Raw genomic sequence first — 26,943 nt, 5'->3', positions numbered from 1 at the left:
AGCCCTCAGCAGCAACACAGCTATCATTGTCAAAGCAGCGGACAAAGGAGGAGCAGTGGTACTACAAAACACTGAGGACTATGTGGCTGAAATCAGACGTCAACTGGATGTAAAAGAAAGTTACCAGCCAGCAGCGAGGGATCCGACATCTGACATCAGAACCCTAATCGAGACCTTGGCAAACGATGGCGTCAACAAGGGTTTTTTGAGTCCCCCTGAAAGAGATTTCCTAATCAAAAAGGAACCCCGCATTCCCACAATCTACACCTTGCCAAAGGTACACAAGAGGTTGGACAAACCACCAGGAAGACCCATCATTTCTGGATGTGGATCCATATTGGAACCGGTGAATCAATTCATTGACCATTTCCTCCAGCCATTGGTAGCGGAAACCAAATCTTATGTGAGAGATTCGATGCACATCACCCAATTACTTGAAGGTCAACCCTACGATGAAGTCACCCAACTCATGGTAACACTGGATGTTGCTTCGCTTTATACATCCATACCCCAAGATGAAGCAATTAACATCATGCAGGGTGTACTGGAAAAACGACCGTCACCACATTGGATACCTTCTGACTTCCTCACCAACCTTCTAGAGATCGCGATGAAACGCAATTTCTTTGTCTTCCAGCAACAATTCTACATCCAATGCAAGGGAGTGGCTATGGGGGCCACTTATGCTCCTAGCCTGGCTAATCTATACATGGACCAGTATGAGGAACAACATCTATACTCAGAAGGAAATCCATACGTCGATTCAATCTCAATATGGGAAAGATATATTGATGACGTGATTATGATATGGACAGGCACAGAAGCTGATCTAAAAGACTTTTTCCTTTGGCTAAACTCCAGATGCAACGACATCCAGTTCACAATGACTTATGATAAATCTAACATTGCTTTTCTTGATCTCCTGTTCAAGGCTGAAGATGGCCTAATCATCTGTGATCTTTACAGAAAACCCACGGAAAGAAACACCCTCTTGAAGTATGATTCCCACCACCCACGTAATCTACGTGATAATTTGCCCTTTGGGCAATACCTACGGTTGAGACGCAACTGCACTAAAAAAACAGACTTCTTCAAGGAGTGTGAGACACTCACCAACCGCCTACGTGAACGGGGTTACCCGATGGGGTTACTTAAACGTGCCAAGAAAAGAGCCTGGTACAGTCCAAGAGAGGGGTTACTTGCCCCAAAAGAGAAGAAAGATGCTTGTCCCAATCTGGTCTGTGTCACCACATTTAATTCCAGGAGTAATATCATGAAGAAGACTAAAAAGAAGTACTGGAACCTGGTTGCTTCAGAGCTCGACACCAAAGAAAGTCCATTATTTGCCTTCAAAAGAGGACGGAACATAAAGGACAGTGTGGTAAAGGCATTTCTAGAACCCCCAAAACCGGCCACACTCAGAGACCACCTGGGCTTGCCCCCAGTTAAAGGACACTTCAAATGCAGCACATGCAAAGCTTGCCCGTTGTGCATTGATGGACCATCTTTCACTCGTGACAATAAAACATACATATTACCTTCCCTGACAAATTGCAACACCTCAAATGTCATATACATCATTCTGTGTCCATGTGACAAACCATATGTAGGCCAGACAACACAGAAAGTTAAGGTACGCATATTACAGCACATGAGTAGAATCCGCTGCAAGGTTCAGGGAGCCCCTATGGTTGACCACTTTGTTAGCTAGAATCATGATCCAAACAGTATACGCTGGCGCATACTTGAAAAAATCAATGCAAACCCACGTGGTGGCTCCATCACCTCTGCACTTAACAGAAAGGAGTGCCACTGGATCCACATTCTTAACTCTGTGGGTCAAGGTTTAAATGAACATGAGGAGCTCTCCAGGCAGATGGGTTTGCTATGAATATGAATGCATTTCTCTAACCATGAACATGTGATTTGTTTTCTAATTAGCAACCCTCTTGACAAGCTCTTCTGCCTTTTGAGTATGAATTACATGTTGTCATAGACATGCTGGACTTGACCTTCAACATGGTGCATTAGTTCAGCGTCATATGACTGCACCAATTGTCTAATTTTAAATGTTTCATTTTTAAATGTTTCATTTTGACCAGTTAGTATTGTGATAATCCATATGGTGCATCATTTAAGCGCCACATGATTACAACCATTGTTTTTCTCTTAAATGTTTTGTTTTGAAATGTTTCTTTCGCACTTGTTAATACTGTATTTATGCCCTTTTCCGCTAATATAGGCGGTTGCCAATCACGTCTCCTGTGAATCTCCCCAACGCGCTGCTTTGTTCACGCAAGTCGTCATTTGACGCCGTCCTAAACGCGATAGTAATTCCCTTCGCGTTGCTTAGCTACCGAGGGGCTCGCACTCCTCAGCCAATGAGGGTGGGGACACGGCTGTTCGTTGTTGCCACGGCGTTGCTATGCGACCGACGTGCATAACGTCCTCGCGCCCCGCACCTTTCCCAATCGAGTCTCCGTGACTGATGCCAGACGGTACTCGAGGTGTCGTGAGTGAGCAGCGCTACCCTCTCGGTTCTACTTTTATTTGCGGTAAGCTTTCCCCACACGGCGTGCATTTTTCAATAGACGAGTGCCTTTGGCAGTCCCCGGCACCGTCTAATCTTTAATATCGGCACCATGATCAGCCCCGTTTTATAAATAGCACTCTGTTTTTTAAAAAATGCTACACGCACCTGGTGTTTGACTGAGGCATCACGTAACCCTTTACTCCCGGGACTATGATCGCCTTGTTTTAATAAATAGAACTGTGTTTTTTATAATGGCCACACACACCTGGTGGTTAACCGAGGCACTCCACCATATTAAACCATGAGCTCTGCTGAGGGGGTTACTCACTTTTGCCCCTTAAGCGTGTCTATTTATACCATATATTCCATGGAGTTCCTAGGTGTCTTTTACACGCAATTAGGCACACAAATCTATTATTTACGCCCATGTTATATGTAGTTAATGCATGAGCACTGTTGGTTATGCATGATTCCATAGAGCCATGATTGATTGAACATGTCTTTTACATAGAGACTTACTCTAGCTACCTTTCCCCCAGATTGACCTTCTGGCAATCCAGACCAGGGTGTGAATTACTTGTCGCCTGTGAATTCAAATAACCCCCCGTGTGAGTATAATGCACTCACTTGATTTTGTCTACAAATACTAATGTTCCATCTTCCTCTCTGAAACCCACTATTATTATTCATTTCTAGGTCGCCCCCCCTCCCCTGTCTTGATAAAGACCCGCCGTGACCACCAACTGGGGCACATTAGGGTCGAAACGTCGACGCATAATACTGGTCAAGATACCTCCAGGAACGGGCACAATAATCATCTGTCTCCTTGGAGCTTTAACTAAGATCTCTGACCGCCAATTCAAAATTGTTCTTTCCCCCCGACCTTTTTCAATGTGTAGTACTGTATATAATTGTATATAAGTGTCACTCAATTTTTGCACTAGTCACTTCATTCACTTACAGTCACTTTTCACTTGTCCTTAGAATTTGTATAAAATGGAATGAATTAATTCCGGTGTTTTACATACGTAACGTTTTTTCCTATATAAATACCTTGAACTATATTTGTCTTCAGAGAGGTTTCATTCAATTTAACTGCACTTGAGTTATTACGTTGTGTGTTGAGCTAACCTAGCCTTTCTTAAAAGCAATATATTCGGTTACCCGACAGAACCAATTTTGTCTTTAACCGCAGGGTAGAGAGGGGCAGGTTACCTGCTCCAGACTGGGTCCCACCTTGGAAGGGTCCACTGACATCAGGGGCTCTGCCAGGCTAGGCCTGACTACCTCTGGGGCAGTTCCTTCACAAGGGGTCAGATCAGTTCCATGAGGAGGCTGATCCTTGCCTAAAGTCTGGTGGGAGGGAGATTTCTTTTCCTCCTCAATACTCTCTGTCTGAGTGGAGTGATCCATAGTTTCAGGTTTCACAACACTATTATCTGTTTGAGTAGAGGCTGAGACCATTACAGCCTTGCCAACCTTTTCAGGAGGGCACTCAGTTTGTGTTTGGGCTGTGACTGTCACAGCCCTCCTATCCTGTTCTGGGAAGTCTGTCTGAGCCTGGGCAGTGGCTACCACTGTCCTTCCAACCTTTTCAGGGAGGAATGGTGCTTGGACTGGGGCTATAGCTATTACTGCCCCACTAACCTTTCTGGGTAGGCCTATCATCCTGGAGTGAGTTTCTTGCTCCACCTCAGCCCATGCTGAGAGTTCCAGGTCATTCCCCAGTAAGCAATCTACAGGTAGGTTATCTGTCACTGCCACTCTCATGGGCCCTGTGACATTACCCCAGCTGAGCTTGACTACTGCCATGGGATGCCTTCTTTTCACTCCATGAATGTCTGTCACCTGATAAGTAAAACCAGGGGTCAGTTGAGCAGAGGGGACCAGATGGTCAATCACCATGGCGATGCTGGCCCCTGTGTCTCTGAATGCCTCAACTTTCTGACCATTGACTAGGAGCTCTTGTCTATACTTTCCCAAAATGTGGAGACCAGTAGTGAAGTTGGCAAACCCCATGCCAGTCTCACAGACAAGAGTGTTGTTAGGGGACCTGGCTAGGCCATAGTCCTCCTGGTTTCCCAAAGTAATGCCCACTATATTCTTGGGGGCACTCCCACCACCTGGGGGATTACCACTAGTGGTAACAGGAGGTCTGGGAGTATTACCTGGGGGTATGTTTTCCTTATTGCTATTTTTAGGGCAACTGGCATCACTTTTGTAATGGCCCACCTGTTTACAGGTATGACAATAAGGTTTCTTCTGTTCTGAAGGAGTGTTCTGGGACCCACCACCTTGTTGGAGTTTTGGGGCCCTTGGGAAGTCTTTTCTGTGGATTTATCCCCACCCTTCTCTTGAGGCTTGGTTGATTCCTTCTTTTGGTCACCACCCTGGTTCTTAGGCCTGACCCTGGTTCTGACCCATTTGTCTGCCCTCTTACCCAATTCCTGTGGAGAGGTCAGATCGGAGTCTACCAGGTCCTGGTGTAATAACTGGTTCTGACAATTACTTAAGATTTGCTCCCTCATAATTAGATTGTACAATCCTTTAAAATCAGTAACCTTACTACCCAGTAGCCAGCCTTCAAAAGCCTTAGTGGCACAATCAACAAAGTCAGTCCAATCCTGAGACTGAGTTTTCTGGGTATCTCTGAACATCAACCTGTACTATTCAGTGGTTAAACCAAACCCATCAACCAGTGTATTCTTCAGGACTTGGTAATTGTTAGCATCCTCAACTCTAGTAGTGAGGAGCTTATCTCTACCTTTACCTTCAAAGGAGAGCCACAAGATAGCTGCCCACTGACTTTGGGGAACACCCTGCACAGTGCAGGCCCTCTCCAAAGCAGTTATCCATTTGTGGATGTCATCCCCTTGTTTAAAGGGGGGTACTATCTTACTCAGGTGTCTTGTATCAAAACTCCTGTCCCTATTGCTAGGTATAATGCTGCCACCGGTGGGAATTGTCCCACTCAATTCTTGCTCTCTAGCAAAGGCAAGTCTCTCTTTGGCCAGGGCAAGTTCTTCCCTTTCAATCCTCAGATTGACTTCCCTTTCTTTGGCTTCATATACTCTCCTCTGAGGGGATGTCATCCTCCTCTGAGCAGAGGCCTGAGAGCCATTGGTGTGAATGGATCTGTTAGAGCCTCTTGATAGAGACCTAACTCGCCAATTCCCAATGTTAAGCTGACCTGAGAGGGGCCCCAGGGGTCTCCTAGTACCACTCTCATGTCTGCTTAAGTTGTCCCTAGTTAGCTGGCTAACTACTACTGGACCTTTGTCTGCCTCATCCTCAGATGGCTCTAGATCCTCATCCTCCTCTTCACCTTCTGCAGAGAGATGGATAAGGTCAGGGTCACCTGCGGTTCCCTCTAGGGGAGGCATGTTCCCATCTGGATTAGAAGGGTCTGGGTTACCAGCCCTCCTGGCATCATAAGTCTCTAAGAGACCAATCAGAAAAGGAATTGTGGGGTTAGACCCCTGTTTTAGTTTCCTGGAGGTACACACTTGTCTCATCTCCTGGAAGCTAAAAGCAGCATATCTGGAAGTGACCTGTGGAGGGTCCACTGACACAAGGGGAGACTCAGAGTTTCCTCCTTTGTCTGACATGCTGATTCTAGTGTGGTGTAAGTGATGCACCTACCTACACTATTTGTTTGCCTACTGATCCCTTGATAGGAGTTGTAGCCAAGGTGTGCTAAGCCTTGAGGAGCTACAACAGCTGGTTCAGTAGAACTCAGAGTATTCTAAGCTAAGTTATATGTACCTGGAGTACTTATGTGATCTTTCACAAGATACTCTTAGGATACGTGTGGTAAAACAACAGCAAGCTCAAATCCCAACCGCTGCTCACCAATGTGAGAAGTTGGCCTGATATATAATGTTCACTATTCTAGTGAGCACTTTGTATCAGTCCAAACAACCCTTATATTGATTGGTTGTAAGTCAACCTTATAGACCAGCTATCCTAGTAGCGTGGATACGAGCAGTCTTCGGGCTAAACTCTAGAGGGCGTGTTAAGCCAGCTGTTATACCATCACATATACCCCTTGAACACCAAGTGAAAGGACACCACACAAGTGTTATGAAAATAAACAATGTATTTATTAGAATCACAACAGCCCTGTACTCTTTATGAGGACAGGGTACTAAGCACAAAACAAAACTCTTACGAAAATACTTGAGTTCGCACAATTTACACAAATGCCCGTGGGGCACGGGAAACCATATACTACAAAAGTGGAATGCGAAATTACTAGCAGGTAAGTACTGTACTAATAGGCTTTGGAATCGCTTGGATTTGACTACTGAACCTTCAGATTACTAATAGGAGGCCTAGGGGACTCGGGTGCAGAGTGTGCACTCTCACGCGTGATGCGGGACAAAGTCTATGGTAGCTAGATTTCACAAAGTTAGTGTTCTCGGGCGAACCCGACCTGGTAGGAGGAAAACAAAAGTGGATTCTGACCCTTGGATAGTGAGGCTATGCTGGGGCACCGAAATGCCGAAGTTACCTAGCCCAGGGGCTGCAGCTGCATAGGTCTCAAAAAGACGTCGGGAATCCTCGTAGACGGACCAGGAGCCTGAAGAAAGCAGTTGCTGGCAGGCGACCAGTGAAGAGAGTTCGAGTTGATCCAAGCCTGGATCGAAGATGGATGACACCTGAAAGCAGAGGGGACCAAGTTCGTGACTACTAGCCAGTAGTCAGGTGGCACCAGGAGGGCACCGGATGGTAGTCACCTCGACTAGGTGAGTGGGCGACGCTGTGCTCTGCAGATCTCACGGACCAGGAGGCGTTGTCGGCAACCAGGATGGAGGAGCGAGCTGTCCCACGATGGATGAAGCTGTCGACGTCGCTGGACCCAGGATAGGGGCAACAACTCTTGGCTAATTCAAGCCCACGCGGTGGACTCAAAATGGCGTCTGGAGTGGACCAGGAGGGTCCGGGGTGCTCCTCTTTTGGAAGGGAGCAAGGGCCAGTCTGGAGCAACCAGACCAGCAGCAGTGATGTCGTCGGGCTTCGTTAAGAAGGCCACAAGCCAGCGGGCTAGTAGCCAAACAACGCGGTGAGCAGCAAAAAGCAGAAGGGCCCCACGCAGATCGTGGAGATGCTGGGAGGCCGAACTTCGGTGCTGGAGCTGCTCAGGGTCGGGGCTTCTCGGACCCCAAAGCACTCACCAGAGGATCCCTCGGCGGTCGTGCCGGAAAGAAGTCGTGCAGTCTTGAAGATGGCCGGTCCCTCGAGGTCTCGTCGCACCCACGGTTCTCAGCTTTGCTGTAGAGGTGGGTAGCCAGGGAAGCCGGTTCTCGTCGAGCTGGGCAGTCGGATTCCGGAGGAAGGACTTGCAGCAGACCGCAGTGTTCTTAAGATGGTGCCTGCGGGTGCAGGGTGACTACTCCTTAGTCACAAGGGAGAATCTTGAAGAAGAAATCTTGAAGTCCTTTCGTAGAAAGTCGTGTCTTGATTCCAAAGATGATCTAATCTGGAAGGGTCCCCGCTCCTACCTTTATTCTAAAGAAAGGGGTGGGTACGCGACTAGGTCCTGCCCTAGGGGTGGGACCAGGAAGGGGGGTGGTTACACCCCTCTCCCATGCCGGACTTTCCCCAGGCCAGGGGCTGGTGTGCCCCTGGAACTGGTTCTAGCCGGCAGATGCGTAGTGAGCACCGGGGTGCCACTCAGCAGTCACCTTCCTGTAAAGCCCTGCCTACCCAGGATACACAAAACCCTGTCTGGGATGGTGCTAGCACTGCCCCTGACAGGAAACCCTTTGTCCAAGCTCTCCTCGCTGGAAGGACTCCCAGCAGCAGGAGGTCAGACTCGTGTCTGTGGTGGCAGCATCCATTTTGTGGAGCTGAGGCTTCGTTTAACTTTAACCGGGGTTCACAGTTACATACATGTTGTGTCCCTCTAGAAGGGTGGAATGCTAACCCCGTCGCCAGAATTGGTGAGGGGTTAGTATTCCAATTCGTATGACACCTTACTCGACATGTTTTGATAAAGCAATACCAGAGATAGCATTTAACCGCGAGGATTATAATGCACTTAAGAGTATATGGTATGCGTTATCATGGAACAGCTATTAGGACTTGGTTCCGCAAGCTGCAAATGGGCTCAGCTCATGCCAGAGCACCATTTCACACGATTCCAAGCACTCTGCCTTCAGGATTGTCAAGGCCTGCCATAGGAGTGACTGATAGGAATCTGTGTGTCCATTTTTAGGGTTAGATATAGGTATACTATATCTACAGCAAAGGGTGATTACACCACCTTGCCCCAGCTGTCGTGCAGCCAGTTGTGTCAGATTTAGATGGCCATCCAGGGGTGGCATAATACATGCTTCAGCCCCTGGTAGGCCCTGGGTACACCTATGCCCTGAGTTACAGGGTCTGATAAGGTGGCCCAGTTCCAATTGGAAATGTACCTAAGGTACATGGAATCCATTTTAGAGAGAGGGCAGTGGGCCTGGGGTCCTGAATAGCAGGGCCCCAGGTCAACTATGTCAAAAACCAGCTAAAACACAGGGCAAAAAGTTGGGGGCAACCATAGTCAGGAGGTACCTTCCTACACAACACCCCAGACGTCGCCTTCCTGACGGAGACCTGGCTGAACCCCTCCTCGGCACCCGACATCGCCATAGCCATCCCGGAAGGCTACAAGATCACCTGCAAGGACCGCACTAACGGAGTAGGAGGAGGAATTGCCATCGTCCACAGGAACACTCTCAAAATCTCAACAGATACCAACGACACCCTCAGCACCGCCGAACACCTGCACTTCCAGATCCACACCGACCCCAACACCACTCTCAGAGGTACCCTCATCTACAGACCCCCCGGACTCCGACCGCAGTTCAGAGACTCCATCGCCGACTTCATCAGCACACAAGCCCTCGCCTCCACGGACGACATCCTCCTTGGGGACCTGAACGTCCACCTCGAGAACAACAATGACCCCAACTCTTCCACCCTGATCGCCAACCTCGCCAACCTCAGACTCAGACAACTCGTCATAATACCCACCCACTCCGCCGGCCACACGCTGGACCCCATCTTCTCAGCAAGCTCCCTCGTCTTCTTCAACCGCACCACCGAACTCCACTGGACCGACCACCGATGCATCTACTTCACCTTCCAGAAACCTACCACACACCACCGCAACAGCAGATGGCTCATCCCCGCTGGAACAAAGTCACCAAGGACCAGCTGACCACCGCCCTCGCCCAGAGCCCACCCCCAGACCTGACTGACCCCGACGCCGCAGCCCGTAACCTCAGACAGTGGATCAACGACTGTGCCAACACCCTCGCCCCTCTCAAGAAACCCTCCAACACCCACATCAGCAAGAGAGCCAGCTGGTTCACCGAAGACCCCAGGCCTCCAAGCGAACCTGCCGAAAACTCAAAAAAGTGGATTCATGAACAAACCCCGGAAAGCTACACAGCCCACAAGAATGTAACCCGCAGACACCACCACCTCATCAGATCTGCCAAAAGGGCCTCCTTCAAAGACCACCTAGACAACAACGCACACAGCAGCAAAGAACTCTTCAACATCGTGAAGGAACTCTCCAGCCCCAGCTCCAACGCCAACGACATCCCACCGGCACAAGACCTGTGCGACTCGCTGGCCACCTTCTTTCATTACAAGATCGCTGACATCCACGACAGCTTCAACGCCATCACCACCCCGGCAACTGCTGAGACCCCTGCTCCCACGAGCACCACCCACACCAACCGCCTGCTCGCCTGAACCAACATCAACGACGACACCATCAAGATCATGAACACCATCCACTTTGGATTCCCGGAAGACCCCTGCCCACACCACATGTTAAACAAAGCCAGCAACACCATCGCACCCCATCTCTGGAAAACCATCAACAGCTCTTTTGAGACAGCGACCTTCCAGGAGAGCTGGAAGCATGCAGAGATCAACGCCTTACTCAAGAAACCCAAGGCGGACCCCAAGGACCTCAAGAACTTCCGACCCATCTCCCTGCTCCCGTTCCCAGCAAAGGTCATCGAAAAGGCCGTCAACAAACAAATGACTAGCTTCCTCGAGGAGAACAACATCCTGGATCCATCCCAGTCTGGGTTCCGCAGCAACCACAGCACCGAAACTGCGCTCATCGCCGCCACCGATGACATCAGGACCCTGCTTGACAACGGAGAAACCACAGCCCTCATCCTCCTGGACCTGTCAGCCTTCTTCGACACGGTCTGCCACCGCACACTACGATCACGCCTCAACAATGCCGGAATCCAAGAGAAGGCCCTGGACTGGACCACCTCATTCCTCTCCAGCTGAACACAAGAGCGTCTGCCTCCCCTCTTCCGCTCCGAAGCCACCAAGATCATCTGCGGCATACCCCTAGGATCATACCTCAGCCCAACGCTGTTCAACGTCTGCATGGCACCGCTCGCCCACGTCGCACGACGGCACAACCTCAACATCATCTCCTACGCCGATGACACCCAGCTGATCCTCTCCCTCACCAAAGACCCCCATACCACAAAAACCAACCTCCACGAAGGAATGAAGGCCGTCGCCAACTGGATGAGAGACAGCCAACTGAAGCTGAACTCGGACAAGATGGAGGTCCTCATTCTCGGATCTACCCCTTCGGCCTGGGACGACTCCTGGTGGCCGACTGCACTAGGAGCACCCCTACACCCACCGACCGCGCACGCAACCTAGGGGTCATCCTCGACTCCACCCTATCCATGACAAAGCATGTCAATGCCGTCTGCTCCTCCTGCTTCAACACCCTCTGCATGCTTCACAGGTCCTTCAAGTAGATCCCCACCGAAACATGATGGACGGTCACCCAGGCCCTCGTCAGCAGTAGACTGGACCACGGAAACGCACTCTACGCAGGAGCCCTGGCCAAACTCCTGAAACGGCTCTAACACATCCAGAACGCCTCTGCACGCCTGATACTCAACATCCCTCGCCGCAGCCACATCACACCCTACTTGAGAGACCTGCATGGGCTCCCCATCAACAAGAGGATAACCTTCAAACTCCTCACCCACGCACTCAAAGGACTCCACAACACCGGACCAGTGTACCTACACAGCTGACTCAGCCTCTACACCCCCCACCCGCTAGCTCTGCTCCGCAGACCACGCCCTCGCCACTGTCCCCCGCATCCGAAGAGTGACCACCGATGGCAGATCATTCTCCCACCTCGCCGCCAAGACATGGAACACCCTCCCCATCCGCCTGCGGCAAACCGAAGACCTTCTAACCTTCAGGAGACTTCTCAAGACCTGGCTCTTTGAGCGGTAGCAGCTTCCCCCTCCCTAGCGCCTTGAGACCCTCACGGGTATGTAGCGCACTTTATAAATGCTATGATTGATTGATTGATATATGTCAATAATCTGTCATAGTATGTAGTTAGTCTGGGTCTGCAAAGCTCGGCTCAAAGTCCTCTGTTGCCAGCAGTGTGTAGCAGATCTCTTCAGTTACTCCAACTGACCTGTTGGTGAATTGTGGCTTGTTGTTGTGAACTCGTCCCTTTTGCTTCCTGCCCCTGTTTCCTGGTGACTTTGCCTGGTATTTTGATGAACCCCGGAAGATATGCTTGACAGTAGACTATAGGATGCAGACTAACTATTGACGACACATAGCCTTAAAATTTATGAGGGACATGGTCGGGTGTTATCAATATTTTGTTGCTCCCACTGCTGTGTATACAGGGGGATTTCACTCATGTTGTCGAGTGCCAAGGAAGTGTTTATTGGCTGAAATACTGTATCTGGGAGTATGAACAGACAATATTAGATATAATTATACAGTTGATCACTCTGTGGATCGTCATCAATTGGGAACTTGAGGTTCGAATCTTTGCTTTTTGCAATTGGATCTGAACATCTGTTGACATAGTTACCCTACGTGATAAGGAGTGCAACTATTGCCCTGAAGAAGTCCGCTTCAAGGACGAAACGCGTCGGCTGTGCCACTTTCAACAATTGATGCTTATGACCTTGTTTTTTATAAAACCTGTTGATATTTGAATAAAGGAAACTTTTGAAGAACACTGTTATTGGGAAATTGATTGTATAATTTATTTCCCTGTGTATTGAGAAGTGGTGCACCTGGGCTTTTGTTTCACACTGTGTCCTATTCTGTTTGTCTTGCTTTCATTTAATTTGAAGGTATAGTGGTCTTTTTACTTTGAAATCTGTGAAAAAATCAAAGTACCTTAGGTAGCCTAAGGAGTGCTTTCAGGATTAGTATGATGCATTCTCTGGAGTGAAGGCAGAGAATGAAACTTGCAAAAGCATTTTGGATTTGTTGTATCTGTGTATGATCAAAGTGGAGGTGCTCAGGTAGAGGGTGTTAGTGTAGTCAAGCTTGGAGATTATGAGTGTAAGGGAAGATGTAGCTTTTGTTGGTATCCAAGGGATAGGGTGAGGCGTTGCAGTTGCTTCATTATGTAGAATGTGCTCTTTTGAACTTGTTGACATGTACTATCAGGTATAGATCTGAGTCAATGGATAGCCCTGGTTTCTTGCCTCTCTTGATGTAGTTGGCGTGACATCGAGTTCTTTGGGCCATATATTGGTAGGGCTGTGTTTATGCCATTGTCCACAGGTCAGGATCTGTGTCTCTACAGTGCCTAGCTTTAGGTGATTATTCATACATTCAAGGCACGGTGGCAGTAGTCAAGTCTTCATTTGTGTAGGTCGTCCAGGCCATCTATTTATAGAATGATGTGTATAGCATCTGCATAGGTTTGCCAGGTGAGTCAGAATGATCTAATCATGTCTGATAAGCTTGTCAGGTAGATGCTGAAAAGGAGAGAATATATTCTAGCTTAATCACGAAAATGAACTGGGCTCCAACAGGTGACACAATAACACTCCCTTCCTTCCCTTTTGTAACTTTTTTTCCTCCTTCAAGCCTTCCCGCAGTGGAAGGGAGAGGACATTCTGAGGCAATGCAGCTAGGAGGCAGGAGCGCAGCCGGTAAGATTATGTGAAGGCAGCAGCAACAACTGTTAAGCAGGCCACAAGCGGTACCGCTGCTAGCGTCAAGTGCACCAGCTCGCGTTCGGCGTGCAAAGTCAGTCAGGGCTGACTGGAATCCTCAGCGTGCACGAATGTCCTAAAAGGCCGGTACTGCTTTGGGGGCGATAGTGAGGGGAGCGCTGACTGTGGGGAGGGGCTGAAGGAGTGGCTTGGGAGAGGCTACGCTTTCTGATACGAGAGTGCATTGAAGTAGCTGTCTAGCAAATATAGTCAATCACCTAGAAGGTGGCCCACACAGCAATTCCTACAGCAATTTCAGGCTGCTTAGCGCGGTGCGTCCATTGGGGCGTAGGGGCGTAGGGGTGTAGCCCCACTAAGCCCCATGGACCCACCGCGTCGCCACTAAACCACATACACATTTTTTTAAAAATCGCCCTACCTGCCGGCCGGGAATCCGGAAGACACCCGACTTTCCCGGAGTGCGCAGGGGGCCTGATGGGCCTGCTAATGCAGCGCATGTCGACTTTTGGGCACAAACATGCCCGCGCATGCGCAGATTGTTTTCCCCCTGATTTTCCCTTTAGAGAGAGGACATGGGGGCGGGCGGCAGCCCCCGGGGTTGTACAGGGCGACTGGGCGAGCAGTTATGGTGCCCCCCCCAGCCAATCCTGGCTGGGGGGGCACCATACAGCGCCAGGATTGGCTGGTCAATACCTATCCCGGGTACATAACCCCCTGTCTGGGGGGCCAGAGCTCTCTCCCTCCCTCGTACTGCGGCCTCTGTTTGTTTATGGGGTTCGTTTGATGGAAGACTTGACCTCAGACCTGACCTGACCGGACCCAGGAAGGAATACTTGAGAGGGCGACACTGCGACAGTCAAGTCCCGAAGGAACCGCTCGGCCAGGGAGACCCGGCGTTCACACCAGCTCAGGTATGATCAGAGTGCTATGAAGGAACATTGTTTACTAAACGGGTTCACTGTAGTAGTGTAGTGTACACGGAAAGTGAAATCCGACCTTGAGAAATATAGATGCCGAGTGATTTTTATTTATTAAATTATGCCGCAGTAGCAATCGACAGTTAGGCAGCACAGGTTTGCTTATGAAATGTGGTGATAGAAAAGTAAATACCTGATTAACTCATTAAAGAAACACTATAGGAAGTAACGTCGTTATGCACGCGCTTGGAATGGCGGTTTTTGACGCGCTGCTACAAATGAGTGTAGCTTTGTCGGCCATCTAACTGCTAATGACTCGTTTTGCTGGCCCTTCTGCCCTCATTTACACTCATTTAGCTGCCCTTCTGCAACTCGTTTTGCTGCCCTTCTGCCCTCATTTACACTCGTTTTGCTGCCCTCATTTACACTCGTTTTGCTGCCCTTCTGCAACATTTGTGTTTGTCAGTGTTACATGCAATGTTTATTCCCCACGATCCCCACCCCTTTATGAATGATGGATGAGTGGATGGATGGATGGGTGGATGAATGAATGAATGAATGATGGATGATGGATGGGTGGATGGATGGATGGATGGGTGCATGAATGAATGATGGATGCAGGATGGATGGGTGGATGGGTGGATGGATGGGTGGATGGGTGGATGCATGAATGAATGATGGATGCAGGATGGATGCAGGGTGGATGGATGGGTGGATGCATGAATTATTATTATTATTATTATTATTATTATTATTATTATTATGTTTCTTATATAGCGCCAGAATCGACGGATGCAGGATGGATGCAGAATTGGTGGATGGATGGGTGGATGGATGGGTGGATGCATGAATGAATGATGGATGCAGGATGGATGCAGGATGGATGGGTGGGTGGATGCATGAATAAATGATGGATGCAGGATGGATGCAGGATGGATGGGTGGATGCATGAATGAATGATGGCTGCAGGACGGATGGGTGGGTGGATGGATGGGTGGATGCATGAATGAATGATGGATGCAGGATGGATGCAGGATGGATGGGTGGATGGATGGATGGATGGGTGAATGCATGAATGAATGATGGATGCAGGATGGATGGGTGGGTGGATGCATGAATGAAAGATGAATGCAGGATGGATGCAGGATGGATGGGGGGGTGGATGCATGAATGAATGATGGATGCAGGATGGATGCAGGATGGATGGGTGGATGCATGAATGAATGATGGATGCAGGATGGATGGGTGGATGGATGGATGGGTGAATGCATGAATGAATGATGGATGCAGGATGGGTGCAGGATGGATGGGTGGGTGGATGCATGAATGAATGATGAATGCAGGATGGATGCAGGATGGATGGGTGGGTGGATGGATGGGTGGATGCATGAATGAATGATGGATGCAGGATGGGTGGATGGGTGGATGCATGAATGGATGCAGGATGGATGGGTGGGTGGATGGATGGGTGGATGCATGAATGAATGATGGATGCAGGATGGATGGGTGGGTGGATGCATGAATGAATGATGGATGCAGGATGGATGCAGGATGGATGGATGGGTGGATGCATGAATGAATGATGGATGCAGGATGGATGGATGGATGGATGGGTGGATGCATGAATGGATGCAGGATGGATGGGTGGATGGGTGGATGGATGGATGCATGAATGAATGATGTATGGATGCAGGATGGGTGGGTGGGTGGATGGATGGGTGGATGCATGAATGATGTATGGATGGATGCAAGGTGGTACTGGCTCGCTTGCTGCGCTCGCTTGCTGCGGTGCAATATGCAAATTAGTTTACGCCCCACCACTTTCAAATGTCACTAGCCGCCCCTGGGCACAGGTAAATGAGCACAAATGATACTTTTAGTCCAGTCAAAAATTGCTGGGGCGCTTGAGAGTGGGATTAAGGCTGGGAAGCTTTGAGAGTTACACAAAGCGCTAGTGGTGATAGGGTCCAGACATGCTTGATATAGACATTATTCAAAGTTTGTCTCCTGAAAACAGTGCACTGTTCACCAGCCGAATTCCGTCTAGTGCTAGAAGGTACCAGAAGCAGAGTTTAGATTAATGCACACAAGTTAAGACATGCTCAGCCTCACAGGGAAAGCTGCCACAAATGATCTCTCGCTTTCTCCCGATCACCTTCCAGGTTCAGTCAAACTGGTGCCCATACTGGCTTGTTGAGGTGTTCTTCAGCACAAGCCCATCCTCTGTTGCCAGTGTAGAAACATAGAACGATGGACGATGTGCTGACAAGAGGTTTATTGGTAACCCCCCAGCCACAGCACAGGTACAGCTCTTCGCTGAGGGGAATACTCTCCACATTTGGAAAGTGTAGTGAATGATACTCTGGAGCCAGGCGTAAATAGCGCATAAATACATAAATAAATAAATAGAATAAATAATGATGCTATGCTTCAACAGTGTAAACGGTAAAGTGCAAATAGAATAATTCAAGGTGGTTGCATCACAAATTCACCATATTTTTAGGTAGAATGACAGGTCTGCCTGCACAGGTGGACACTTGAGTAACCGTGGGAATGTGTTCCTCCTCATCCAGAGCGGTTGCTCCACTCTGTGTATCATTTGGGTCACTAAGCTAATTTAAGTCTCTTGGTTTACTTTGGACGGTAACACCTCCTCCCGAACCCATTACCTGTTCATTATTGTTTTTTGAGGCATGGTCAAAGGCTTCAATTTCAGACCATAACCAACCATCATCTACCTTCGTCAAGTTCTTGTCACGTTTCCACCATAGAACTTTGTTGCATTTGGCCATTCTTTCTAAAGACCATATTCTGTTGTCGCTTAACAAAGCGGAACGAGAATCAAGTTTTTTGACTTAGAGAGGGTCACTGAACTTGCTGTTACCTTTCATGCAGAACATGCCTAGTTTTACCCTGACCCAATCACCTACGGCCAACTTGGTGTCCTTCACCCCATGTTTTTTGTTGTAATACTCCTTGTAGATCTTCTAAGCTTTCATGAGATTGCTCTTCACCACCGAGGGTGACCATCTGCTTTGAAGTTTGAGGTTCATCCATACTGTGTTTTCTCTTGTAAAGGGTTCTCTGTCATGCAAGATCTTGAAGGGACTGTACTCCGTGGTTTATGCGATAAGCCCATAAAGTTTTGATAACTTCTGTCACCCAATTACTTCCTACATTTATGGCAGCTTGGACTGAGCCCATAATGACTCGATTGAAATGTTCTGCTGTTCCGCTACCCACAGGGTGGTAATTTGGGGTATGTTTAGCTTCGATCCCATTCCTATTAAGGAAGGCTTTCCATTTGTCCGAGATAAATTGTGGACCATTGTCGCAAATTAGGGTTCTGGGAATACACTCCCTCAAAAAAGTGTTGGTTAAAAAAGCTATGAGGGAGGTCAAGTCAGCTTTTCCACATAATTCTAACTCAGCCATTTAGAGTACCTGTGAATTAAGACAATAATGTATTTAGGTACATCCCATGAATCTAAAATGGGACCTAGATTCTCTACAGAGAGTTCCTCCGATAGATTTTCGGGGCACTTATACTCTCCTAATGGAGGTCTCAACATTGTTAAAGACTTGCCAGCACTAGCGCAATATGTACATAATATCAAGTTCTTTTCAATGTCATTATCTATTCCGAGCCACCAGTAAGATGATTTCACTCTCCTTTTGGATTTTACGAGTCCCAAGTGTCCCTCATGCATTATGTTGAGGATACGGCTCCTAATGCTTTCAGGAGGAATTACTTTGCCTTCTCTGAGGATGAACTTGGCGTCATCACTGATAGACAATTTGTCTCTGAGTTCCCAAAATATCCTGTGTTCACTTGGTAACTTCATTTTGTCTGGACAACCATGCATTTCAAAATGTTTCACTTGCATAAGAACATTGCCAGTGTCGTAGGCTGACTCTCATTCTTGTGCACTAATTACATCCTCTTTCTCATCAGTGAATGCAACGTTGTAAGCAGATATTCATCCAAGGGCATGGGTGAATAATTTAGGTAGTCTGCCACTTTGTTCTTATTACCCGGAAGATACTCTACGTCGTAGACTTAGTCTAATAATCTAAGAGTCATCTATGCAATGTGGGGGTTGGCTTTCACATGGCCACTAGAGGTAATGACGTTGACTAAGGGTTTATGATCTGTTCTGAGGGTAAAGTTTGACACCCACAGGTACTGCCTGAACTTTTCTATGGCCCAGACAGTGACCAAAATCTCTTTCCCAATTACTGAGAATTTCTCCTCATTGGGGGTGAGTGAACGGGAAGCAAATGCTATTGTAGTTTCTGACCCATCATTGGACAAGTGGGACAAGACTGCCCCCAACCCTTTCTCACTAGCATCTGTGGTTAAAATGCTTGCTGCTGACTTCTCAAATACGTGGAGTGGAATGGCATTGCAAATGTCTGATTTGATGCTTTCGAATTCTAGGTTAATCTCAGAATTCCAAGAGAAGGTGTTCTTTTCTTTCAACAGTTGACACATGCTACGAGTCTTGGTGTTAAAATTCTTTACGAATTTACTGTAAAATCCTGCCAAGCCGACAAAAGATCTAATTTCGTCTTTAGATTCAGATGCTGGAGCTGACTTGTTGGTAGTGACTATGTTTTTTTGGAGTGATGCCTTTGTCACTTATCTCATGCCCTAAGTAGTTTACAGAATGGACAGTAAACTTGCATTTTCCGAACTTAGCTGCGAGACCACTCTCAGCTAACTTCTTCAACACTAGTTTTAATTTGGAATTGTGCTTCTCTCTGTTCTTGCCCATGATAAGTATGTCGTCTTGAAAATATAAGATGCCCTTTACGTCTTTGAATAGCTTGAGCATCAACTGCTGAAAAACTGCGTCGGCTGATGCCAAGCCAAATGGTATGCTCATAAATCTGTAACACCCATAGGTAGTAATGAAAGATGTCAATTTCTTTCAAGACAGATATAGGGAGATTTGGTGGTAAGCCGCCGTGAGATTGATATTGGAGTGGAGAGAACCACTGGACCCCTTCAGTTTTTGCAAGTAACTTGTCAATTTTAGGGAGAGGAAACTTGTCTATAACAATGTTTTTTTTTTTTTTTTTTAAATTTTTGAAAACCTTTATTGTGCACAGAGACAGTACAAATACGGGCCACAACCATCCGGCCGGCCACGGTCACACAGTGAGCACTGGTGCATGCAATACGGTGCCAGGGTAATGCGGTACGACAAGAATTACAATACAGGAACAGGCTGAAAAGCGCCGTCATACCTAGGCAAAGGAGCAATGCAGGTTAATTTTCAAAGTCTTTTTTCTGTGCAAATATCAGGATCAGGTCATACTACACCACACTTAATACAACTAAGAGAAAAAGGCAAGGACCCTGTAGGCGGGACTCGACAAAACAAGGATATCAAGGTCCGGCAAAGCAATTAGCAACATGCCAGTCCCAACCAGAGGATGGCCACAAAATAGTTAGACCACGGGAAGCTGAATCAACAACCCACCTTAAATGACACCACCACCCATCCCCCAGCATACCTAACACGGCCTAAGAAAGAGGGGAAAATCATAAAAAGGCAAAAAAGAAGAACCATAGAAATAAAAACTCAACTAACAAGTAACCCCCCACCCTACACACATGCAGAGGCTATGGCCTATCCCCCCCTAGCAGAGTGTCTGTCGCCCCGTAAACCCGAAATTTAGAAAGAGAAGAAAAGAGGGGTAGAAGAAAAAGTGAAAGGAAAGGGGAAAATAAGAGCAAACTCCAAAGACATAGGGAGTGGAAACAGGACCCCTGTCCCGAAACGCCCCTAAGAAAAGATCTGGGAGGAGGAGCAATGAAACATGCGCGCAAGCTCCGCCGGTCCAATAAGCAATCCCCACCCCAACAGTAACATCAATAGAAATACAGCGAGCAATACAGTGGGGAGCGAGTCAATGCGCAAACTTCCATAAGACCAACGAAGTTCAGAGTCCACCTCACCCTCTCACACCCGCCCGGACACCAAGCAAGGAAAAAGGGGGTCCCCTACCCCTGGCCAGTCCTGGGACTCAGTCTCTCACCCCCACCGCTCACTAGTCCAAAGTAGTGCAGGAGGACAAAGGAAGATGGCCGCTCAAGCGGGGGGGGAGGTGCGCAATCGAGGGAAGAATGGTGACCGGTCCCGGGAGAAGAATCCACCTCGGCCACAGTCCGCTCTATCATGGTCCAGCAGTGCAGATCACAGAGCAAAGCAGTCCAAGTCCAAGGCAGGCAAGCCGGCGATAAGGCAGGAGGGCAACACACGGGGATCCCAGGCCATGAGCTCTCGCACATCACACAGTCCAGCGTGGAGCAAGGGGGATACACTGTTTCCTCGATGATAATAGTAAAAGGCAACAGACCCTTACCGGCTCCCACGATGGCTACAGTATCATCCTCTGCAATCCCCCGACACAGTGTTGCGGCGTCAGATTGTAGCAACTCCCGTCCTGAGTCTTGTTGGGAGCAGTGCCCCTGTTTCAGGCTGGGGTCTTGGGCACAGGCGGCAAGTTGTGCCCCCAGTGCGTCGCAGCTGTCCCTTATTTCCATTCGCAACTCGCCCAGGGCTACAACAACGTCAGCAAGGGTGAATGTGGGCTGGAGGGGCCCCATGGTCGCGGTCCTGTGGGAAGGAGTTGTTCCGATCCCTACAACGCCGGGACGCTCGCTGTTGTGGTGGGGGAGCCGTGTAGCCTGCGAGTCAGCGGCCAGCCGTCCGCTGCGCCATCTTGTTCCCCATCCGACACAGTGCGGGGAGAGGCAGGGGAAATCAGCGGGACGCGATCAGGCGGGTACCGGGCACCCACCGGCCGGCAAGGATCCGCCCGTCTCAGTGGACCATCCGGGGGTCTACAAGTGCGTGGGGAGGCTCACGGAGTAAGGCAGGGCAGCCGTCACTAGGCGGAGGGACTCGAAGCACAAAGCAGGAACATGGCGGCCAAAGACAAAGGTCCCGCTAGTGAGTCGCCCGAGCCATCCGGCACCCCGCAGCCCTGGGGGTATGCAGCGGTTCCCGCCGGCCGGCAGTGCACCGGTCGCGAATGCAGAGGGGAGCGCCGTCCAGCCGAATTCTCCCGGTCACGGAGCAGCTGCAGGAGGGGGCGCGAGGGCAGCAGGGCGCTGAAGAAGAAGCTGGATCCCGGGCCGGGGCGCGTCCGTCCACAGCGTTGGTCCCGGGGCGGGTGGAGAGGTCGGCGGCACACCAGCAGCTGCAGCTCCGTATCCCGCACCTTCTGGAACCAAAATAGGATAGCCGGGCGTACAGGATCGTGGTGCGGGAATCAGGGGCCGGCGGAGCCGAGGACAGCGCGTCCGTTCAGGTCGCCATCTTGGCTCCTCCCCCTATAACAATGTTTTTATTCAGTTCTCTGAGGTCGATACGTAAGCGTTAATAAACACCTGTATGAAAAAGAGGGTCCAAGGGGATTATTTTTAATGACCAAAAAATCTCCAAACTCCCATAATCAAGACATATGACAAAAAATGGGAGAGAGCTGGTCAAACCATAATGAGACTAAGAATATAGAAAAACTAATAATATTCAGTGTTGGTCAGAGACAAGAGGTACCGACGGACAGAGCGGGCCTCCACTACCGAGCAGTTGCCGGGTGAGGTGAGGTCCATTCCCACAAAAAGCTGGGAATGAATGGGCGCCCAACATCCACTGGACACCAGGACAGAGTATAGTCCTCCAGGTTTTGGTAGGGGGTACCGTAACAATGATTGGTAACTTTTGTTGTTATCATTATTTTTTGTTAGGATTTTGGCACATTGCCACGGATATTTGTTGCAGTAGCGTTTGTTATATTAGGTCTTGACGAAAGCCAGGTTAACAACACCTTTTGGCTGAAACATGTCGACCCAGATCCTATTGCTATGAGATAGTTATTTTTTCGAACTAACAGTCATCTCACCTTTTTAGTCTTGACACCAGGTTTACACTTGATAAAATATGGTTGTGTTCACCAGTAGTCATTTTTAATCTCACTTAGTTTGCACTGCAATTACACACTTTTTTTCAGCACCACTGTTTCGAGATCACACCTGGGCGACCAGTTGTCTTCTTTGAAAACAGTGCAAGCCAGTTACCCCTGTCTAGGGGTGGGCTGCACTGGTTTCATCTCTCTGATTCCCAGATGACAAGGTTCTGCCTGTGTGGTGGGCTGATGGGATTCATCTCGACATGGTGGAGCTGAATTCATACATTTTTTTACACTGATTATTTTTTTTTTCTATATTCTTAGTCTCATTATGGTTTGACTAGCTCTCTCCCATTTTTTGCCATACGATACATAAGCGTACCTTACCGTTCTGTCTATGTGCCTCACCTAAGAGTGCAAGCTAATCGGCACTCTCTAAGGGTTCTATAACACCATTCTTTCAAGTTTGTTAAGCTCTAATTGTACAGCTTCCCTGGTATTGAATGGAATGTTATGAACTTTGTGACTTACAGGTGTGGCCCTCTCCTTTAAGACAATTTTACGTGAGAATGTTGACATTTTTCCAATGGTTCCACAAAAAACTTCAGGAAATTATTTTTTAATTCCTCCTCTATGAATGCAACAGGATTACCCATCATTAGTATTTACAATTAGAGTTAAGGGTAATTTCCAATGCTCCTTGGTCTGCCAAGCCAAGAACAAAATGTCCTTTTTGTACCACATAAAGTTTACCTACTGTTTGTTCTCCTTTGAACTCAAAATTGAGGCGTCTAAAGCCTAACATGGGGATACAGGTGGGAGAATGTGGGTCCGACAATCGTCGCCAGATTGTAGTGAATGATACTCTGGAGCCAGGCGTAAGTTAGAATATTTATTGTGAAAGGAAGGAGAGTGGGACATGAGTGCATCCCATTGCAGCTGCTAGCAGCTACCTCACACAGCTTTCCCACAATCCAATTCCCTCTCAACATTCTGAAGGTGACGTCACAGGTGTTGGTAAATAACTCAGGTGGATGTGAGACGTTGACCTGGTATATGTTGTCCACTAATTAAAGTGTGCACCTTGCACCAGTCCAAATGACCTTTAAGATGTATGAGGTCAAAGATAACCTTTAGAAAGCTATCCTAGTGGTAGCTGTGGGGAGCAGCCTTCAAGCTTAATCTTGAAGGAATGTAAAGCAGCTTGCTTTACCAGAATATCACCTCCTATATTGATTAAATGAAAGGAGAATCACACAGTAGTTATATAAAAATATGTATTTATTAATATAACAGTCTCTAGTATCCTCTACACAAGGATTGAACACAAAGCACACAATACGAGATCAATAGAACAGTTGTAAGTACACAGTGGGCTCCAGGGGGAGACCAAACCATATACTAAAATAGTGGTATAACAACCACAACTCGGGTCAAGACAAGGCCTACAGTATGTAGAATCACTGGGACCTCAAGAAACCACTCATGGTCTGTAGATAGGGACCCCACAGAGGACGGGTGCAGTGTGCTAACACGACAGCGGGCTCTGTACAATTCTATGGGGAAGTCGTGGTTGCAATTTCACAGTTTAAGGACCCCTCTAGGAGGACTTCGAGGAAACCCTGTGTAACTTAAGAGGTTGAAGAGCCACCCCACCTTTGTATACAGTAGTACCCGAGTTACCTATCCCAGAGGAGCCGGGTTAATAGGTCTGAAGTGGTGTCGGAAACCGCCGTTGTTCTCATTGCAGGGCTGCAAATAAGTACTGCTGCCGTGAAGGTGAAAATGGTTCGGTGGAGTCCAAGCCTGGATTCTGGAAGGAAGGAATCTGAAACCAGAGGGAACAGAGTCTGGGTCACTTCAGAGTGACCAGGGGCTCGGTAGACGAATGCCCACCGATGTCGGGTGCTTCAGGTACGAAGAAGGGATGCTTGACTCTGCAGCCAAGAGGACCAGGAGATGTCAACGATGACCAGGAGCCAGATGTGAGCTGTCTCATGAAGGATGTTGAGTGCTGAGGAGTTGCGGTCCGGTTGGAACACCAACAAGCCTTGGCTAAAACAATCCATACAGGAAGGTTCAAGCAGGTTACAGTGATGACCAGCAAGGTCCTGGGGACTCTAACAAGCAATGAGTAGGCACGGCATGTCTGGAGCAACCCGAAATCCCATCAGAAATCAAGATGACCCTCAGGAGGACTCAGAGATCGAATGACCAGGAGTTGTGAGGGGACCTCAAGCAAAATTGCAAAGCACCAGCCCACAGAGCACTCAGTGTGAGGAGGCCGGAGTTCTTTGGTGCAAATACTGCTCAGGGTCAGGACTACACAGAGTCCAATGCACAAGCTTGGGAATTGCCAACAAGCATATGCAACTGCAAATGGATGTGGTGCACAAGGGTTCGGGTTATACAGTCCCCAAGACGGATACTGGCCTCAAACTTGCTGAGAGGGCAGATCAACCTCAGGGACCTTCAAAACCCCACCTCTTGTGTTTCAAAATTTTTCGGAGTCCACAGGAGCTCAAAAGCAGCAGACCGGTTAGTTGAATTGAGGCGCTTGCTAGTGCAGGGGAGTGGCTCCTTCACTTCAAGGGAAATACTTCAGTTGTCCTTAATGCTCCACAGGTCCTGCACAGAGCCTGTATGGAGCAAGGGCTCAGAAAAACCTTTGGACAGAGAGGCGGACGAAGTCGGGCCCAATCAAAGTCCAGTGAAGTCCAGAGTATACAGACGGTCGAAGGTCAGTGGTTTCTTGTAGAACCTAGTCCACATAAAATCTAAAGCCTTACAGCCAGGTAAGCCCATTTGTACCCAAGGGAGAGGGTTGGACAGATTCGAGGGACCCTCTTGGAGGAGGGTCAGGAGAGAAGGGTGGTTACACCTATGTCCTTTGTCCAGTTTCGCGCCAGAGCAGGAGCCAACGGCTCCCAGAACTGGTTTGAGCTAGACTATGCACAGGGACACCAAATGTGCCCCCAGTGCAGACTTTCAGGCACTCTCAGAGTGCACCCACCCAGCCCCAATACACTAAACGCTGTCTGAGAGGTGGTCGCACCTCCTGTGACAGGATGCCTATTGTGCTGCCTTCCTCTGCTCGAGCTTGGCTCAGTAGCAGGAGGGCAGAAATGTGTCTCTAATTTGCAGCATCCATTTTGTGCTGTCCGGGTTGAGAAGGCTGGTACTGGTAAGACCAGCGACCCCACGAAGCTCGCTTCAGAAGGATGGAATCATACCTCCCACACCGGTTAGCAGTGTGGGAGGTATGATTCCAAGGTGTTTGATACCAAACACGATATTTTTCTATGCAGCCGTTTTCGAGATAGCATTTACCGCAAAGTTATAATGCACCTCTACCTATATGTCTGGCTAAGTCACAGACAACCCGGGAGAACGGTCTCCGAAGGCTGCAGAGAGGCTCTGCTCATGCAGGGGCACCTTCTCACTAAACACCCAGCACCCTGCCTTCGGGATTGATAAGGCCTGCTATAGGGGTGACTTATAAGTTTTAATTGTAGTGACCTATAGATATAGTGAACCTATATCTAAAGTAAGTGGTGCAAGCACCAGCTTACACAGGTTGAAGTAGCAGACCTGTAGTCCCATTTTGCATGGCCTCTCATGGGTGGCGTAATACATGCTTCAGCCCATGGGAGGCCTCTGTGGTACCTATGCCCAGGGTACCATATATTAGGGACTTATAAGGGTACTCCAGTACCAAACTGGAGTGTATCAAAGTACATGTGTAAAGAATTAAAGGAGAAACCAAATAGACTGGGGTCCTGATTAGCAATATCCCAGGCAGACTAGTCAAAAACAGTGCAACGTCAAGCAAAAAAGTGGGGGTAACCATAAGAGCAGATCCTACTTTCCTACAGTGGAGACCATAGATTAATTAAGCCATTAGACATGAGAGGCACAAGACCTGCAGGGCTGGGAATACAAGCCCCATTTACATCAGAATCATTGTCTAAATATCTACAATCCTCTACCAAGGTGAGAAGACTTTCCTATGGCTAATGTTCTGCTCTGCCTTGAGAACATTTGGTCCCTGTATGAGTGCGAGATGACAATTCTAAACATTGATTGTAAAGCTGATGTCATGGAGGAGAGTCGCAGTGTGCTGGAGGTGTTCCTGGACCAGAGTTGTCTCTTCATCAGCCACGTACAGAGTTACGTAAGCTCCTGACCTCCTTCCGTACTGCGAACCAAGAAGCAAAGGGAGTAAAATAACTTTTTCACTCTTCCAGAGTCACCAGCTCCTTAGCCATTTTTGAGAGCAAGGGAAATACTTAGGGTTCCAAGATCGAGTCACAAACTGGTGAGCACACTGAAGGAAGGAGGCTGCTGTAGTGGGGGAGTTAGGAAGTGAAGTGCATAACCCTAGTGGATCACCCGCCATTGTGATCACATCCCATTGACTCATCTCTTTCACAAAATGCACAAAATCCCCACGCCAGACTGCATGTGAGCCTTGCTACACAGGAGAGGCTGTGATATGGTTTGTGGTTCGATCACTGGGTGTCAATCTCATACCCTGAAGCACAATCTAACTCGGCCGTGAGTTTAATGA

The sequence above is a fragment of the Lissotriton vulgaris genome, unplaced genomic scaffold (genome assembly GCF_964263255.1).
Source record: "Lissotriton vulgaris unplaced genomic scaffold, aLisVul1.2 SCAFFOLD_439, whole genome shotgun sequence".
Lineage (NCBI taxonomy): Eukaryota > Metazoa > Chordata > Amphibia > Caudata > Salamandridae > Lissotriton > Lissotriton vulgaris.
This window is presented reverse-complemented; position numbering follows the sequence as displayed.